The sequence below is a fragment of the Myotis daubentonii genome, chromosome 10 (genome assembly GCF_963259705.1).
Source record: "Myotis daubentonii chromosome 10, mMyoDau2.1, whole genome shotgun sequence".
NCBI classification, from domain to species: Eukaryota; Metazoa; Chordata; class Mammalia; order Chiroptera; family Vespertilionidae; genus Myotis; species Myotis daubentonii.
The window spans coordinates 77,547,130-77,564,556 of NC_081849.1; the positions used below are offsets into that span (position 1 = coordinate 77,547,130).

General features: G+C 36.9%; 1 pseudogene; it reads right to left on the reverse strand.

The window, feature by feature from the left end:
• Positions 1-3,585: 3,585 nt before the first annotated feature.
• On the reverse strand, positions 3,586-9,388 carry LOC132242554 (EKC/KEOPS complex subunit TPRKB-like; annotated as a pseudogene).
• Positions 9,389-17,427: the final 8,039 nt, after the last annotated feature.

Below are 17,427 nucleotides of genomic sequence, written 5' to 3' on the forward strand. Positions count from 1 at the left end.
AATGTTAGTTACTATTATAATTGTTTACTATGTCCTTTCCTTAAACATTTGTTATTGAATCCTTATTCTCCATTGAGGCCAACACATTCTATCTCCTTCAAAAATTCATTCAAATTTCTCTAGAAATCATTAAAATGTTTTTTATCTTATATTCCCATAGCATTTTCATTGGTTATTAACCTCTTAGAGCAACTTTCTCAGATCTAGCTGTCCTAGAGTTATGTATTTACATGACTCTCCGTCTACAGTTTGTGAGCTTCTATAGTAAAAGGATTATCACAGGGAATATATGTCAGATTTCACTGAATTGATCTGTATCCTATACTCTAGAAGAGTTCTTTGATGAGGTAGGTGGCATACAATTGAGTTTGAAAATGAAGAACAGGCTGGCCAGCATGGCTGCTTGATTGAGTGTCGACCCATGATCCAGGAGGTAATGGTTTGAATCCGGGTCAGGGTACAGACCAAGATTGTGGGCTCGATGCCTGGTGTGGGGCCTGCAATGACTCTCTCATTGTTTATGTTTCTATCTCTTTCTCCCTCTCCCTTCCTCTCTAAAAATCAATTTAAAAAATATTAAAAATATTTTAAAAAAGAAAATGAAGAAAGGCAGAAAGAAAAATGGGATATATGGGATATAGTTTTAGCCTAAAAAGCTGTTTCATATATATTGTTTCTAATGATCTTTACAATAAATCCAGGGTGAGGTTTTCATGAAGTTATCATAATTTCCATTTTTTATAGGAAGATATACATATCCATGAGTTAATGGTTTACCAAAATGTGCTAAAATACAGATTTTCTGATATTGTTACACAAATATCATTTTGAAGTGAGAAAAGAGGTAGAGGTGGCTTGATACAGAAAATTTGGGAAAAAGAATATTAAGTTTCACCCTAGAAGAAGGTAAATTTCAAGGATAAAAATAGAAAGGGAAAAGTGTAAAGAGTAGGACAAGAGATTAAAGAAACTCATTGCTATTAATGGTTCTCAGAGAAATAACAAATAGAATAAATATAAACATATATATATATATATCCTATAGAGATATATTTACTTATATCTCTACATCTCTGTTTATCTCCATTTCTGTATCTCTCTATCAAGGGAAAAGTTTATTTTATAAAATTGGCTCATGTGGTTTTGGAGACTGGCAAGTCTGAACTCTACAGAGCAAACCAGCATCTGAAGACCCAGGGAAAGGTTAATGCTGTAGTTGAGCCTGAAGGCAGCCTGAAGGCAGGATGCCTCCTACCTGGGATGACCTCTAAAGGCTTTCATAACCTTACTGCTGAGATCCAATCACATTGTAACAGTGATCTGCTTTACTCAAATTCTACTGATTTAAATGCTAATTATATATTTAAGAATACCTTCACAGCAACATCTAGACTTTGACCAAAAACTATGTGCCATGGCCTTGCTAAGTTGACACATGAAATTAACCATCACATTGGTTAAAAGAAAACGTACAAACTCACAAAGTCAATCTCTTAAATTGTTTCCCTCTTTTTTCATTTAAATATGTTCTTTCCCCAATCTCACTCTTCCTAAATACAGTCTGTAAACTGAATCTCTAATATCTCATCAGTACTCTCTGAGATAGCTTCATTTAGCCTTTTCCAGAAAGATCCTGAACCAAAATTCAAAGCATCTCTTTCCCCTTTCTCTAACCTTTTTCTTTCTTATTTTTCTTTTGATCTTGAACAAAAAAAGTTCTATATATTATCTTGGAATGTAAGAGTTTTTTTTAGCAATAGAAGTGAAGAGCAATAGAATGAAACAAGTAGAGTAGAAAGAAAGAGATGAAAGTGGTAACTCAGAGAAGAACTAACAGTATATTTCAAAGGTGAAAAAAGATTTATAGATCTAAGGATGCCAACAAAGTCTTTCCTGGGCTGTACTAGTAAGGAAATGCTTCGAAAGCCTGGGGTGCCTCAGTGCACACTGGCAACTGAGAAGTTCACAGCTGGGAACTTTTGATAGTTTGATAGGAGGGGCAGTGCTAGGGATTCTGAAAGGAGGATTTGGCATGTCAGAGAATCATTTACTATTACAATATGAGTAGAGAATATTTGCCATCTAGTCAGCTTCTTTTCCTCTATCATTAGATAGTAAGATTTTAGTCAGGTCTTCTGAGGAGCCAGATCCTAATGAATTCGATGCTTTCATTTTTATAAGTATCAACAACAGTAAGAGCTATAATAAGACTAAGTAAATCTTCCAAAATTCCCTGAAAGGTAATGTTTTTAATTCCTTTCTAAGAAGGTTTCTCATGTTGATATAATATAGTTTGTTATTACCATGACATAGACATACTGTCTGGCAAATGAATCCTGTCCCTGTAAAAATGAATTAAAATAAGTCTGATATAGTAGTTATTCCTCACAAAGGTTTTTAGACATAGTATCAAAAACTGTAAGGTAACCTGACCTACATTTTATTTCACTGTTTAAATGAGTTTTACAACATTATCTACCAAATTGTGGTTCAACTTGCCTTCAAATGTTTTCATTGTGGGGAACCTACTCTTTGAGGAACCCCTCTGAATTTTAGAAAACTTTGACTGTGATTTCTTTATATTGAGCTGGAATTTATCTCCTTCCTAATTCTAGTTCTACTCTTTTGAGCCTATTAGAATAAAGCTAACATCTTTGACTCATAAGTCACTAAAATAATTGAAGAAAACTATGATTCCCTCCTCACCCTTAATTTGGAGTTGTCTCTTTTTCAAAGTACCCACCCCATATTTTTAATTATGTTTTATTACTAAATGTAAAGCATAGTTGTTTGTTTGTTTACTGATCCCTTTCCTATAACAGATACAAAACTAGACAATTACCTTATATGACCTGACTGACAGATAATGGTAGAAAAAAACTTTTTGAAATGTTTAGCATTTCTATTATTTGATTATATCTCTTTAACTTTTTGGTTTATTAAAACTTGACAGTTGTTTTATCACATGGTGCTATGTTACATACATTACTTCCAATTTCATTGGGCGGTTGGGTTTTTGGATCCATTGTAGGATCTTATGTTAATCCCTGTATTTCTACCTTTTTTAGAGATTCATCCCATTGCTACAGACTGACAAGATTTTTTTGTTATTTCAATTCTGGTTCTGACATACAATGTGTTCATTCTCTTGCCAGGCTTCATGTCATCTACATATTTGATAAGCATGCCTTCTGTAGCTTCATACAATTCAATCTATAGGATTATACAGTCATAATTACATCTTTTGAGAACTTTCCAACCTTCTAAAGTTATATTTTCTTTCAAAACTTAATGTTATAGAGTAATACAAACTTTTCACTACACTTTTAGAAGTTCCACTTTCTAAACTTTAGAATCTATTCTTTCCTTCTTTGGATGTCACACATTCTCAGATGACAGGTTCTCAAAGTACATTCATTCCATTACCCTCTAACTGTGATGCTTAATGCTAACTTAACTAGGCTAAGGGATTTCCAGATATTGGTAAAATATTTTTTGTGATGGTGTGTACAGCAGAGATTAGCATTAGAAATGGTTTACTACTAAAGAAGGTCACCCTCTCCAATATGGATGGTCATCATCCAATCAATTGAGGGCCTGAATAAGACAAAAAGGCAGAGGATGGGCCCATTCACTATCTTTGTTTGAACAGACACATCCATTTTCTCCTGCCCCTGATCACCAGTACTCCTGGTTTTCAGGGTTTGAAATGCAGACCAGTACAGTCAAACCTCCGTTCTTGAACAACTCCCATCTCAAACAGTTAGGTTCTCGACCAAAATGTTCATGAAAAAATGTCTTGGTTGTTGAAAAGAACTCGGGTTCTTGACCCAACAACCCTTTTCATGCTGTTACCTGTATATCAGTCACACATCTCTCAGGAGACAAAGGAGAGAATGAGCAAGTATGTCAGTTTAACACTAAACCTTGCGCTGTTAACATCTCAGGAAATTGTGCAGTGAGTATTTTTATGATTGTTCATAGAAATTGGCAACTTAGATCATCAGTATTATAAATAATCTCTAAGCATTGTTAGATTTTACCAAAGTTATCATTAAATAAAACAAGTTTTTAAAATAGGCATGTAAAGATATTATAAAAATCTGTATTCTTTTGGTTCCCGAACTATTTATCTTTGTCATTGTAGGTTAATCAGCATTTCCTGTAGCCTAAATAATATCGCAAATGAATAAAAAAAATAGCCCTCGCTGGTTTGGTTCAGTAGATAGAGTGATGGTCTGTGGATCAAAGGGTCCTGGGTTTCATTCCAGTCAAGGGCATGTACTTGGTTGCAGGTTCTTCCCTGGCCAGGGCCCTGGTTGGGGCTCATACAGGAGGCAACCACCAATGTGTTTCTCTCACATCGATGTTCTCTCTGTCTTTCCCTCTCTCTTCCACTCTTCCTAAAAATCAATGGAAAAATATCCTCGAGTGAGGATTAATAATAAAAATTAAAATAATATTAATAATAAAATAAATTACAATCTGTAAACTATTTAGCAAATGTTAAACAATTAAGAATTATCGATATCTTTCTTTAGATAAATGGTCAATTCCAGGGCTAGGTCATGAAAAAAGACAAGATGAATGTGGAGTACCTTGTGGTATCCGAGAGTAAGGACATGCTCAAAAAGATGGAGTCATGGCAAGGGGCCAAGGAGCCAACCTAGAGGAAGTCCCAGCATCCAAAGCTGGAACAAAATGAGAAACAAAATAAATGAAAACAATATGGGTTGTAATTCAATATTCTAATAAATATCCATGAGCTTGTACTGTCATAAATAAATAATAGTATAAATAAGTGGGAGATATGAGACAACTTTTGTTGTTGTTATTATTAGTCCTCACACAAGGACATTTTTTCTTTTGATTTTTTTTCAAAAGAGAGGAAGGGGAGAAGGGTGAGAGAAGGGGAAAATATTGATGTGTGAGAGAGCTATCCATTGGTTGCCTCCTGCACATGCTTAGACTGAGATGGAAATTGAACCTGCAACCCAGTTACATGCCCTTGACCAGGAATCGAACCCAAGACCCTTTGGTGCAAGGACAAGGCTCCAACCAGTGTGCCACACCCGCTAGGATAGAGACAATTCCTTTTTAGAGAAGAATTGTAATCAGTAAATGTAGAAGGAATGAGGGAACCATAAGGGCACCACAATAACTATTGCAATCAAGATCCACTAATGGAAGCTAAAATTACAAGGGGGAAATTGTAAATTAACAGTGGAGAAATCTGGCAGACAACACCTGCACCAAGTAACCACTTATATGGATATATGTTCTTTGGCTAATCCCTTTACCTTCTTTTACCCAGTCTCTCCTTCCCCCTTCCCCTCCCCACATTTTAGATCAAAGTCTTCATAGTATCATTTCAGAACCTTGCTATCATAATTCTAGAATTAGCTTTAAGATTAAGAGGAAACAAATATGATTTAAATAGAAAGAGTATTATTTACCACATCCTAAAACTGTAATAATTTTTATATGCTGAAATTTTTAAGTATTTGTCATTCCACAAAACATTTTTTGTTTACATTCTACAGGTGACACCATTCAATAATTTCCCAATATTTTCCTCTTGTGAGGATAGTTTGTATATCTTTTTGACATCTGCAATTTGTTATTCGGGAAGATTTTTCAGAGAAACTTTTTATCTGAAATAGTAGGTCTTCTTAAGTTATTTCCTCCATTTTCAATGTAAACAATTAGAATTGAACTGCCATTTGCTGAGATAGCAATTGTTTCAAAGCCTCTGAAATATTATCATTTGGGGAAAGGCCGGAAATAATTTCAATAGAGTTCTCGTCTTCATTTCTCCCAGTTTCTAGAGGAGAACTGCTTTGTTTGCTGCCAGAAGTATTTAAAATGGATTGATGAGCACTGTAGAGTTTTTTAATGATGCATCAATGGCTCCTTCCATAGCCTTTTTTCTCAAGTCTCCAGTTTGGTTTGGTTTGGTTTTACATCCTTAAATAACTGAAGGGTCACCCTGCATTCAGAAAACAGGTCCAGCTGATGCTTCATTTCATAGATAGCAGGATTTGCCACATTCCCAGTCCATCTCTTAAAATGGTAATAAGTAAAGAGTCTCCTAAGGACACATGAAAAGGAGTAAATAACCTGGAATCATCTATGAATTGAAAGATAGAGGAAGATAAATTTAGAGTTGAATAAATTAGTCAATAATCCTATTAAATACATAATATACAGACAATTTTTTCTTTAGAAAGTAATCTATTGAGATTAAGTCACATAAGCAATGATATACTAATTCCAGATATACTAAACGGTTACAGGCAAAAAATAAAATCATAAAATATGTTAAGAAAACATAGGTGTGTCTAAACCTGTTTGGGTCAGGAAGGGCTTTTCAGGCAAGTGAATTTACAAAGAAAATGAGAGAAATAATTGCAGAAAAATTAATTACTGCTCCATTCAAAATACCATAAAAATATGTCCAATGTGAAACTGGGAAATATATTAGCAGTAAGTGTTGAGTAAAGAGAAATTACTAAAAAAACAACTACGAAAATTATTTAGTCACTTATCTACACATTTATTCATTCAAAAATATATATTGAGCAACTCCTCTATACCAACTAGAATACAGTAGCAAACAAACCAGACCGCTCCCTATATGAAGTGTACATAAGCAATAAGCCAATAATTAGAAAATGTGTATCATCTTGGTAGAACTGTAAAGAATGAGAACACTGGCTATGGGGGAGAGACGTGCAGAGGGGTCATCCTTATTTTGTGCCCGGTACCCAGGGAAGGCTCTGGTGCCATCTCTGTTTGAAGAGAGACCTGAAGAACGTGAGGGAGGGAGCGGAGAGATGTCTGCAAAAGGGGCTTCCAAGCAGCAGGAACAAGGAGGAGGGAGGAGCGAAGTCCAGGGTGGGAAATGCTTAGGACTTGCCAGGAGCTGTGTCAGGACTGAGTGAGCAAGAGAGAGAAGTGCAGGTGGCTTGGGGTGGTGAGGTAGATTACCTAGGGCTCTTTTTATTTAAATCGTATTTGTTTCCTCTTAATTTTAAGGCTAATTCTAGAATTATGATAGCAAGGTTCTAAAATGATACCATGAAGACATTGATTTAAAATGTGGCCATTTAAATGACTTTTGTTTTTACTTTGATGCCTCTGGAGGCTTCTGAATAGAAAATTTATTTTCATTTGTTCAACAAATTTAATGATGACTTTGTGCTACTTTACTGGTCCAAACTGACATGCTGGTCCAAACTGTCCTAGTAAAACAGGAATATATTAAACAAGTAAATAAATGAGTCAAATACTGGTATGCAGGCTACTGTATAGTAACAACGATGTGGAGAAAATTAAGCAAGGTAAGGACTGGCCAGGGAAAGGCTTCATGGAGAAGAGACAGCAGAGTCTGACCTAGGCTTCCAAAGGTCATTCTGCCTCTGTGTTAAGAATTTCCTGGGATGGGGGGCAGGAGGGGAGAAGGGGGGCCAGTGTGGGGGTGGGAGGCCTTGGGAGGCAATTGCAATATTCAGGCAAGGAGAGCTGTGTCCTGAATTAGGGTAAGAGGGGAAGTAGGAGGTTTTGTATATGTTTCAGGTACAGTCAATGTAATGCTTGAATGTGTTGACTTTGAAATGCCTATTAAGACATCCACAAGGAGATAGAGCAGGAAAGCAGGCAATGGAATGTAAGTTTTTTATGTGAATGAGAGACCAGATATTAGTAACCTGTTTTCTCTGCTACGGACACTGAAAGACATTCCCGTAATCATCTAAATGCAGAGTCACACAGCTTTCCTGCATCTTCCAAACATTAGACCATTGTCTCCTCACAATCAATGTATATGGGAGCAATGGGAGCATTACAGAGAACGTGAGAACTGACAAATGTCTCTGAAAAATGTGAAAAGAATGAAGTTGGGGTACGAGAGTCTTATTTGTCCTCAGCTCTGCCATTTAGTAGTGCTGTGATCTTTGATAAGTCTCTTGTCGGTGGTCTCTCTCATCCTTTTTTCTTCGCTCCCTCCCTATCCCTCCCCTCCTTCCTCCCTTCCTTCCTTTGATGTCCAACTCTAAAGTGGAATTGGACTATTGTCCTGTCTAGATTAAACTAAGAAGTTCTTTGCTATTTTTAAAAAATTTTCTATCTATCTATCTATTTATTTTTAATTCTCACCCAAGATATTTTTCCATTGATTTTTAGAGAGAGTGGAATGGAGAGGGAGAGAAAGAGAGAGAAGTATCAATGTGAAAGAAACACATAGATTGGTTGCCTCCTGCATGGGCCCAGCACCCCAACTGAGGCTGGGGAGGAGCCTGCAACAGAGGTAAGTGACCTTGACCAGAATTGAACCTGGGACCCTTCAGTCCACCAGTCGAAGCTCTATCCACTGAGCCAAACCGACTAGGGCCTTTGCTGGGTTTTTTTTTTTTTAATGTTTAACCTTTTAAAACACAGAGAGAACTTCAGGGAGTCCTTGGGGTTTCTTTGATTGGAGGTGGATTGTAATTATTGCTCTCCATGCTCCCTTAGACATGTCTGCTTGTTAGTGAAAAATCTCAGAAGGTCCACCGACACAAGGTTGCTGCGAGAGTGGGGCTTGTTGGAAATGTCTGACATAGGAAGTGCTGTGTGCCAACTCGTCTACGGGCAAAATACTTTCACCTCTATGATAAATAGGTTTCCAATGGTTAAAACACAGGATGACACTGAAGGGGTCTGACACCATGATCGAAATAGTCATGGAGTGAAACCCATCCAAGTGGCCTCTTTATTTCTGCTTCTGCCTGTTCTGTAAAGGGGAATGGAGGGAATCCCTCCGTTCACAGTAAATAAAGCTGAAAATCCATTTGCTCGGGAGTGTTTTATTGTTTTGGTTTGGTTTTTGTCTACTTAACGCGTGAACAAGTAATATTTGGTGACAGTCTACTTCTCTGCTACCAGGGGCAAGTGGCAGGAGAGACAGGACACTGCCTTGGCCAAGTCATAACAACAATCCAGCCAGTTCACCAACCCTTACAGACCAAGCCCAGGCTGGCTGCGAGGATGGTTTTATATCTTTAGAAATGGTTGCTTTGATGGCGCATCTTTAAAGGATAAAACAATGAGTTAATAGTTCCTTGGGGAGTCATTTGGCTAAGGATTAAGGACCTGATCAAACCATTACTTAAAAGTGAAAATCTGACTGAATTAACCAATTGCTTTTGTGTCCAGAGAACTCATGTTCTCCTTCTCTTTTCCTTTCTCCCTTCCCCTCTTTCATCACACCCGCACCACTTAGGTCCTTCCGTGACCGAAAGTAGCACAATCACAGGTTTATTCCTCTCAGGCTTATTTGTGCTCACGCTTCAGGCGCCAACATGACAGCATCTCCACCCAGTTTCAGCAAGCCACCAAATTCTTGCATTCGGTACCCGGCCCCCACCCCCGCCTATAACCAGAAACAGTGACAGGATTATCTTGAAAATGAAGTAGCTGCCAGATACTGTTAAAATTTCCAGACCTTGAGAAAAAATGCATCTTCTTTCCAGATTGTGCATTCGGTTAACAGAAGCCTCCGTGTGACCAGTTCCATGTGCTCATTCAACTTTGGCAACATCTGGATGATGCCTGAAAGTTTTTGGTGCTAAGAGCCTATTTAATTCATCATAAAAACAAATTGACCATGTTATATGCTGAAGGCAGATTTCTTCATTACGGGCAGACCTAAGACAATGAGTTAAAGGAACCCACTTTTATCTGACCAGGTATAGTTTTGGAGTCTGGTCTAAGAATCTGGTGTAGCATGTCAAAGTGAATTAAAAATGGCTATTTTAATTGATTACACATTGCTATTCCCAAAGAAAAGCAACCAAAATGAGACTCAAGGCTCAGGAATAAAGAACTTTGAAACAAAGGGGTGAAACTGGCTCCAGTTGCTTCCTGTAATATGTTCATTTTTTTTTCTCGTGGAAAATGATGATTCCCAAACACAACAATCTTTTAATCCAAGAACCTGCCTGAATATTTGTTCAACTGTTGTCTGAAAAGAGATTGCTTTCACATATCACTTACCACCCATGGATTTAGGAGAGACTAAACAGGCTATTCAAACATAGTCCAAGATATGAAGGACTAGATTTCAATTTGTTGACTTTCTGTCCATCTTTCATCTAACGGTTGATATTCCACAAGAATTCTTTGCTAAAGATATATTCCTTTCTTAAAATTCAGAAGAGGTGCACGTGTAAATGCATCAAAATCGATATTAACGTGCATGGTGATTTTAAAGAAAAGAAAATCTTATAACTTTTCTGATTGGAGAAAATCTGTGATACCCCCAACGAATTTTTGGCCATATCTTGTGGTTCATAAAAGTCAATGTTATGAATAACTAATCAAGAAGTGACTATAACATCAGCTCTTTAGTCTGAAATGTATCCTGAAAATTGAGAGTTAAAGGAAATAATTAAACACCCCTTTTTAGAAGAAACTATAGTTGATTTCCATTTGATAAAAGAAGGCCCTTTTTTCATAAGAGAATTCCAGCTAACAAATGGAGATTACGGAATTTAAAAATTATTTACTTTATAATAAGTGAAAGTATAGATTTAAATTTGGTGGCTTTTAATTCATCTGCCATCTAACAAATTCTAATTTAGTGAATTATCTAGGCTAATTCATTACATTAATAAATGACAGAAGTGAATTGTCTGCAATCTTCAGTGACTCAGGCAAGAAACATCAGTGAGTGCCAAAACAATTAGGTAAAAGTTGTCGGGGCTAGGATACTCACAGGGGCCAAAGAATTATCCCAAAGAGTATTTGCTAGTCACAAAGGGGTCTTAAAATGGGAGAGGTCGCTCACTACCTGAACCCAATGATCCAAAATAGCAATACTACCAGACAGAAACCAGGAATTATGTAGCTCATGCCATGATGCAGTATGAGTTATATAGTGTCACCCTAAACATTCTTACTAAATATATTTAATTTGAATCTAATGAAGCCTTTATATACACCTAACATGTTCACAGGAAACACAAGGGATAGAAAAGGCAAGTCAAGTAATGAGACAAAAGGAAATAATCCAATCATACCCATAAGGTGGAACAGTTGCATTGATCTCTTCCAAAAGTTAAAAAAAAAAAAAGATTGGAGGACTGATCTAGATTTTTAAGACTAAAAACTAAAACAAGTGCAACACGCAAATCTGAATTAGCTTGTGGTTCAAAAAACCATAAAAATGATTTAGGGTGCAATTGAGAAAAGTTGAATATGGGCTCACTATTAGAAGATGTTAAGACGGCCATCCTCTTCAGGGTAATATGGGTATGTGGGTATGTGGGAGAGCGTCATTTCTGGAGATACCGAAGTATTCAGGAGTGAAAAGTGATGACAGGGTCAAGGTATTTTCAAATGATTTTGTATGAATTATGTTTAGATCAAGGTTTCTCAACTTAGCCACAACTTATATTTTGGTCTAGATAATTCTTTTCAGTGGGGAGTGGGGGATTGTCCTGTGCTTTCTAATACTATCAGCTCCCCCGCCTCTGCCTTCTAGATATCAGTAGCACAAACGGCCTCCTCCCCAAGTGGTGACAGCCAAAAATATTTTCAGATATTACTAAACACCCTGTGGTTGAGAACCACAGACTTAAATAAGGCAAAAACATATAGTTAAATAATTATGGTAAAATGTTAACAGTTGTTGGCTCTAGTAAATGAGTATATAGGTAATTATTAAGCTATTCTGTTAACATGGTGCATATATGAGTAATCAGTATACTATTCTTTCACTTCTCTGGAAATTTGAAAGGTTTCTAATAAAAAGAAAGGGAGAAAAATGAAGTCTTGATCTTATGTTCTGAATTGGCTTTGGATAGGAGCCGGGCATTTGTATATTTCAAAATGCCTCCAGGTGAGTGTAAAGTGCAGACAGGGTTGGGGACAACTGGATCTAAATGATTTTATAATATGTCATCTGAGTTTTGATATAACTCTCGGAAATATAAAAGGGCTGTGAAACATAATGAAAAATAATGAAACATCACATTTAATTTATACTCCATGTATTTTTTAAAAAAGGGAATACCTTTTACTAGTTTGTATGCACAGGAGAATGTGGGATTAAAAGCAGACAGTGATGTAATTAATACCTTACTACTAAAAGTGTGGTCCACAGACCAGCGATATCAGTATCACACGGGAGCTTGTTGGAAATGCATCGTCTCAGACCACATCCCCACACCTACTGAAGCAGAATGTGCAAGTTAGCAACATCTCTACAGGTGATCTTATGCATATTCAAATTTGAAAGTGCTGGGTAATACACAGAGAGCTAGCTTAGCTAATTTATGAAGTAGTCACATCAGTGAGCGTTAAAGTAAAAGCCAAATAACCAGTTAAAAGGGGGGGAAAACCATTAGTCAAATAAATCATTGTGTATAAAATCTGATTTCACGAATTGGCTTTGGTGTTGAGCAGAACCAGATCACAAAAGCCCACGCTCTCCTTCTTCCTCTGGAAGGATACCTTCTCTTCAGGTATTCCTTTCCCATGACCAAAGACCCCTAAATCATTTCCATCCTCAGAACTTCATGAGTGCTATTCCTTTAGGGTCCATAAACTGCCTGCACTCAATATCAATAAACTCAAAATGTACTGCTTATTTTTCTGGAACTAGAAAGAACTTAGGCATTTGCAGCAGAATGATCTGATAAAGGAAACTAAGGAGCAGAAAAAGTCAGGAACATTTGTTTTTCCACTACATAAGGCCCCCGAATAAGATTCATCTCTATCGCTCACATTTGAAGATGTGATCTCTTACGATTATGTGGTTTACGGTATCTGTGCTGTCCCTCTCTCCACCCTATTAGTTGAGGTAGAAATAAAGGCCAGAAAGATGGATGATCTCCACCCTTATCCAACAGAAAATAGCTCTAAGATATACTTTCTATTCCTGCATCCCTTTCTCTGTTAAATGTTTTAAGAGATGAAATATTCATTGCATCCCTTTGACTACTTCGGAACACAACAGCCTTCTCGTTAGGAATTATTTTTGGTAACTCTAACAAATTTTTTCCGTGTACAATTCCATCTAATTATCCTGTACTACAACCATTTAGAGTACCAAAGCCAGCCCTCTCCTTCTCCATTGCTACAGCCTCCAAATATAGCTTCTGTAGTCAGAGTCAGCTATCTTGCCCTCTTAGTCACAGCCCAGGTGCCTAAGATGAGAAGAATGCATCTGTCAAAATGAATCAACAATAGACACACTGAGTAGGTGAAATACTCCTCTTTTCTCTTTACCTCCTACATTTTATCCGAAAGATGAGAGGGCGAAGAATTCTTGTGTAATTTCTCAAGTGGGAAAGATTTTTACCTTCCATGTTGCTCTACATGACTCAAAATCTACTGTTTTTCCTTCTTAGGGATTTGAAGATTTTTTTGTAATGTATTAATTTATTGTAATAGCAGCATTATTTGAATCTAGATTTTGATCTGTACCTCCTGGCTTTCCAAGGAACATTGGCTATTGCATATAAATGACTCCGTTATTGTTATCATTCAAAATATCTGCCATCTTATTTAGCTGGACAGCAATAGGTTCAGTAAATGGAGAGCTTCTCTTTGTATATTTTTTCCCCACTTGTGTCTATCTGTTCCTTCAAAAGGATACCCTCATAGGCCTCAGGGGTTAATTTCCTTTTAGAATCAAAAGAAATGCAAATGACGCAAAGCAAACAGAAGTAAACATTTAAATCTTCGGGTTGGAAAGGCTGTGTAGTTAATTAAAAAAAGAGGAAGCCACCACTGGTTTGCATGAGAATTTGTGGGCAAGCTGCCCATTGTTAAATTAGGATCATCCATTCATTGCTGAATTTGATTTCACTACACTCCTTGCTTTGGTTTTTGAGTGGGAGTTAAGCCAGTTGGGAGATTTACAGTCTTCCCCGTCTGCTTGTGCCAACATATGGATCTTGGGAAGGTGTTCAATGGTGTTCAAGACATTTTCAATAAGAAAAACCTGTCTGTGGGGTAAGATCACTTTTTGTACCCTCCTTTTAACTTGCATTTGGCTATGAACTTGGCTTCTTTGTTCTTTCATGACTAATATTACCATCTGTGACATTACGTATCAACATAGCAATGTAACATATTAAGCACAGGAAAACTCGGAATGCTTGAGTCCATCCAAGCATTTGTTAAAGTTCCAGGCCTGCTTTCTAGCCACCTGAGGCATTTCCCAACTTCCTACTGACAAAATATGATATAACTAATCAAAGCATTTTTCTCTCATTAGGAATGGGAACCTCAAAGCCTCCAGCACAGCGGCCATTCCGTAAGCTGTCTTCAACAGCAACGCCTAAAGAGCAGTCGTCTTTGCCATCATTGGCTGTCCCAGTGGGAAGGGCTTCCTGGAGTTCTGTTGGCTCCAATGGGAACTGGCTACTGACAGAATCATCCTGATTCCCTTTGACAAAAGACTCTAAAGTTCTACATGATGACCGCCAAGCATGGGTCAGAATCTATGACATCTTCTCTGCGGATCATGGGTTTATCCAAAGCAGTGCCTGGGGCTAGGCCAAGAAATCGATAGTAAGCATTGTGCTACCTGGGAAGAAAGACACAGGGAGTTAATGGTGCAGAGTTTGAACAATTAATTTGCTACAATGGCTTGATCAAGGATGTGATGGAAATAGATAATCCCCCTTGCCCTTGGATATAGATCGACCTTTCACAACATCCTTAATGTATACTTATGTGACCTAAGCCAATGAAGAAATGACCCAATTTTCTTTTTCATTTCATGTATTTTCATAAGTGTAAAGTGTGCCCTAAATTCCGTCAGGTTTCGCCAAGGCAGTGAGGTTCAGGAGTGTTACAGGTTGGCCAAAAACCACTGGTGTTAGGCATTTTTTTAAATATATTTTTATTGACTTGAGAGAGGAAAGGAGAGGGAGAGAAAGAAACAACAATGATGAGAGAGAATCATCGATTGGCTGCCTCCTGCATGCCCCCCTCAGGGAAAGGAGCCTGAAACCCCAGCAAGTGCCTGGTAATGGAACTGTGACCTCCCGGTTCATGGGTCAACGCTCAACCACGGAGCCTCACTGAGCAGGCTACTGGTGGTAGGCATTGACACAGAGTGCTGGGCACTGGTCTCGGTTTTGTTCCATGTTCTTATCCTAGAGTTCCAGAAGTAGTTTTGGTTTTGGTGTAAGTTTAGTTGTAGGTGAAAACGTGACAGGAAAAATTGGTAGCCATCCTGGGGAGTTCCCTAGATGAAGAATCGCTGCTGGCTCTTACTGTAAAAGGAGGTGGATTACACACATATGATGAGACAGAGCCCTACCAATGCCACTGACTAAAACTGCCAGGTTTGGGATGTCCCTGAGCAGGACAGAGACTTATCATCAAAAATGACTATATTGGCAAAGAGGGAGAATTGCATAGGCATTGGTGGTAGGCCAACATTTTCTATAACTAGACTGTAATGTTTTCTTTTTATTGTTTGTTTCATAAATGTTTGCATATGATTTTATATAATTTCTTCTATAAACTGTATGTTTATTGTTCATACTAATGTGATATGTCTGAATAAAAGACCTAAGGGATATTTTCTCATCCTGACAGAAGAGTGTTTTTTTTAATTTGTGGGTTTTGACTCATTGTTGGGTCAATAATTTAGTGAGCCTTGAACAGCTCTTTATAATGAACTAAAATAGAATAAAAAATATCTGTGTGCATTATACACAATAAAGCTAAATGATATTTTATTCAAATGTTTCATTTTTATTTATGTACACCAATTTTTATATACATACCTGTACTGAGTTATGCTTAAAATGTATTTCCTGTGTTGCATCTTTGTTAAAAGATAAAAACTAATGCTCTATATTATAACATCTCATTTTCTTCATTTATTATGAGAAAATTTCTCTCAATGTGTGTGTGAGTGCACTTTGTAGAAAACTAACCATAACCCAAATTGAGAAATGGGTTGAGAGGTCACACAGATGTAATTCAGCCTATTCTACTGCCTTGAAGCAAAACAGGTACTAAATCTGAAGGACTATAGAGTGCAGAAAATAACATGGTTGAACCATCCTTTTGCTTATTGGCTGGTAATTACTGAGTGCCTACTATGTTCTTGGCAGTGTGCCTTGAGCCAAAGACACTGAGATTAATAAACTGGCCCCACCTACCCTGACCACTGCTGTCTGTCCTTAGTTTCTCAGTTACTATCATTGGTGTGCTGGTAAATGTTTAACAATGATAGGGAGAGGCTGGTGGAGGGTAAGGAAAGTCTGATTGGTAGATAGCATTTGCCAATTTCCATGGTGTAAATGCTCCCACCATGGCTAACTTTAGGTTGCCAACATGATGTCAGCAAATGTGGAGTTAGGTGCACAGTGGAACAACACTAGATAATAATAATAATAATAATAATAATAATAATAATAATAATATATATTCATCCTACAGATAAAATATACATAACAGTAAAATAAAATAACTAGTGATATATTTTTAATATTTATTACCTTTGTCTCTAATATTATGCATTTAATTCTGAGTTTATATAATTTAATCTTTAATAATAGCTGTAATTAACAACCGGCTTACAAAATTTCATAAAGTTTAACAAATTAATGCACCATTGCCTAGTCATCATAATTAATGTTACTGTGCCTTATGCTGGAATCTCTCCACAGAAATAGAAATGTCCTTAGAGATAGTCATTTAGAACATTGGTCCCTTCCAATTTTTTTATATAAATTCAAAAGTGGGAAAATTTTTTATATCCTCTAAAAAAAAAAAAAAAAAGCCCCAAAATTTTCAGGACAAATTTTGTACCATTTCTGCTCTCTCTCCTTCGATCCCACAATCCCAAATAAACCCTTAAACACACATACACATACACACACAAGAAGAGATCTTGTTTTAGTTTAAGAGCACTCAAAATTTTTTTTTTAATTTTAGAAAAATGAGAACCTTTATGCAAATGATACAAATCACATTAATTTGAATATTTTAATAAAGTATGCACATCATTCTTGCATGTGTAATTTTCTTGCACAAATCTTTTAGATCCTTTTCTAATGTGTGATTACATTTTAAAGGCAATTATAATTCCCCAGAGTAGTTTATTTTAGCTGCTGGCATGAAAAGATAGAGGATTAGTGAGAAGAGCTGTGCATAATCTGAGTTTGAGGTGTTAAATTAATAAATGAACAGGGCTGTTTATTAAATCTATGTTAGATAAATACATGTCAAAATAAATACGAGCAGTTGAAAACATTGCAGGTTAAAAATCAGAGATGAAATATTTAAGATACTTCTAGAAGCCTGCAGGTGTTTCTAGATGCTTGCTCTCTCCTGACACATGGTTCCTGTCTATCACAACATAAACCCAGAGAAAGTGGCATTAGGGAAACCACTTGTCAATGAATCAAACTA